The 3,154-nt window shown below is 46.9% G+C and overlaps 1 pseudogene; it reads right to left on the reverse strand.

Moving 5' to 3' along the window:
- Nucleotides 1-683: 683 nt before the first annotated feature.
- LOC131418213 (large ribosomal subunit protein uL10-like) lies at nt 684-2,799 on the reverse strand (annotated as a pseudogene).
- Nucleotides 2,800-3,154: the final 355 nt, after the last annotated feature.

Genomic DNA, 3,154 nt, shown 5'->3' on the forward strand with positions numbered 1-3,154 from the left:
ATATTGGGGTACAACAATTAGTTTCTGTTCCAGAATTGTTGCAGTCCTTTTGCTCTTAGATACAAAGCTGAAATAGAGATTTTTGTGAATGTTCCATTTCTGGAAGATCTGGGATGGTCTACAGAATTTCTGGATCACAGGGTGTGTGTATATTTTTATTTTCATGGTTATTACCAATTGCCATCCATTGACGAGGTAACAATTCATACCTGTACCAACATTATATGGCAGTGCCTGTTTGCCCATACCCTCAAAAGTCCCAAGTGTGCTTCTATTTTTTTATTTTTTCGTCCTTACTGATATTATAGCTAAAACACAGTATCCCAAATTGTTTTACTTGGACTTAATAGGACTTTTTCTTATTTTTGATGAAAGTGAGTAGTTTTCCAAATGTCTGGGAACCATTTGTATTTCCTTAAGGGATTTTTTTGTGTGTGTGTGAGGAAGATCAGCCCTGAGCTCACATCTGCCAATCTTCCTTTTTTTTTTTTTTGCTGAGCGAGATCTGAACCCGCAAACCCCAGGCCAGAGCACCGAACTCGGGGCTGCTGGAGCAGAGCGTGCCCACTTAACTGCTTGCGCCACTGGGCCAGCCCCCCATTAACGGATTTTTTAAAAGAGAAGTAAGCCTTTCTTTCTTTGTTTCACAAATAACGCTGACTGACTTGGTTGCTTTTTGGTGGTTAGTCAAAGAGGCCAAATCCCATCCCCTCGTCCCACTCGTCCGACTCTTCCTTCGCTTCCACCTTGGCTGGAGCTGCAGCGGCAGCAGAAGCAGCTGTAGGGGTAGCCGCGATGGGGGCAGCCTCAAATGCAAATGCATCAGCCAAGGAGGCCTTGTCCTTTTCAGCAAGTGGAAAGGTGTAACCAGTCTCCACAGACAAAGCCAGGCCCGGCTTGTACCCACCGATGATAGAATGGGGTACAGACGCAACAGGTGGGTAACCAATCTCAGACATACGCTGGTAACATGGCAGACACCCTCCGGGAAGTGAGAATTCAGTTTCCCCCGTGATGTCAAGCACTCCGGGGTTATAGAGGCTGCCGCTGACAAACACCTGCTGGGTGATCAGCCGGAGGGGGAAGGGGAAGATGTTCATCACCTTCAGCAGCGTCACTGCAGTGGCCCCCACTTGGTCTCCAGTCTTAACCAGCTGCTAGATTTCACTCAGGATTTCAATGGTGACATTTTTATGTAAATTTATCCCTTTTTAAAAATTGCTGCTGGGTTTTGTGACATTCTTAGGAAGGCATTTCCCATACCAAAATTATAAAATAAATTATTTCATGGTTTTCTTTTTCATAGTAATAATAATTACAAAGAGGCTCCAACTTGATTTATTTTAACATGACTTCTGGTTACCCTGGCCCCTGACCCATCCATCTTCCCCCATTGATTTGATAGCTTGGCTGCATCCTAAAGGGAGGCAGCAGTTCTTTTTCACTTGAAGTGAGTACAGCTTAATTCCACTTTCTATTTCGTATATCCTGTACTGTCATTGATATTATTCAATGCATTTTGGAGTTACGTATTGCAGTTGTATCCAATTTGCCAGCGAGGAGAGTTAAGCACTGAGAGATTCAAGCATTCACACTCATCCGCTCACAGCCTAGATATTGAACCATATAGTGATAAACCACAGGGAGTTGTTGGGGAAGGAATTCAGGCTTTGGAGGTTGTTATGGGCTGGCTTGTATTCTCCTCAAATTCATATTGAATGAAGTCCTAACTCTCCGTACCTCAAAATGTGACTGAATTTAGAGATAGGGTCTTTAAAGAGGTAATTAAGCTAAATTGAGGTCATATGGGTGGGCCTTAACCCAGTATGACTGGTGTCCCCGTAAGAAAAGGAAATTAAGACACAGATGCGTGGAGAGAAGACCACGTGAAGACACAGGGAGAAGGTGGCCATCTAGAAGCCAAAGAGAGAGGCCTGAGAAGAAACCAACCCTGCAGACACTTTGCTCTCAGAATTCTAGCCTCCAGAAGTGTGAGAAAATAAATTTCTGGTGTTTAAGACACCCAGTCTGTGGACCCTTCTTATGGCAGCCCTAGCAGACTAATACAGAGGCACACAGACCTGGCTGAATCAATTAGGGGTCTTTGGTTGCAAGTCTTAGAAGTTTAGTCAGATCTACTGTCTTGGGTCGTGTTCTCTGGACTCTGCGATGGGGATCTGCATCCAGCAGGTGTATTAGAAGTGTTTACGGGAGCCACATCTGTGAGGGGGTAAAGGCAACAGAGAGAAGGAGAAGTTGAAATGTGTGGTAATTGCAACAGAGGCCTCAATTGATCATAAGGGGAGCTCAGGACCTGGGATGGCCTTCAGCGTGGGACAGATTGAGGCAAAGGAGCTGGGTCTTTGTACACAGCAGTCTGTCCCCTGGAAGAGGGTGTAAACTGAGATGAGGAAGCTCTGTGTGGCTGAGGACAGTTGGTGAGGGCCTCAGCTGTGAGCTGTCAGGGCCAACATTGCTGGCTGCAGGAGAATGAGTGCCCCGGGCCTAGAGGGGGGATCTGCTGGGGCACTTCCGCATCCACCCACCTATGCAGAAGAGAAGTTCACAGCATGTAGGGACTACCTGAAGGAGCAGCCTTCAGGAAGGACATGGCCCAGAGTGGCCATGGGGATTTGGAATGCAGGAACAAATAGGACAGTTTCTCTAGGCAACAGCCATGGGGATGAATTGGCCCCAACCGTCGTTATGTCCTTCCTTTCAGGATTCAGAGTTATGGGGGAGAGAGTCTACTTAACCTGACTTGGATCACCTACCTGCCCTTTGGGCAGAGGAGGCCATGGCTCCTTGAGTATAAGTCCCCAGAAGGCTGCACAATGTCGGGGAAAGGTGGTTCCCCAAAAAGGCCAATTGCAACGTCATTAAGAAGAAAGGAGGGGCCGGCCCCGTGGCTTAGCAGTTAAGAGCGCGAGCCCGCTGCTGGCGGCCCGGGTTTGGATCCCGGGCGCGCACTGACTCACTGCTTCTCCGGCCATGCTGAGGCCGCATCCCACATACAGCAACTAGAAGGACGTGCAGCTATGACATACAACTATCTACTGGGGCTTTGGGGGAAAAAATAAATAAATAAATAAAATTATTAAAAAAAAAAAGAAGAAGAAAGGAGGTGGATACTGGGCAGGCGAAAACAACGTGT

Source organism: Diceros bicornis, chromosome 19 (assembly GCF_020826845.1).
Source record: "Diceros bicornis minor isolate mBicDic1 chromosome 19, mDicBic1.mat.cur, whole genome shotgun sequence".
NCBI lineage: Eukaryota > Metazoa > Chordata > Mammalia > Perissodactyla > Rhinocerotidae > Diceros > Diceros bicornis.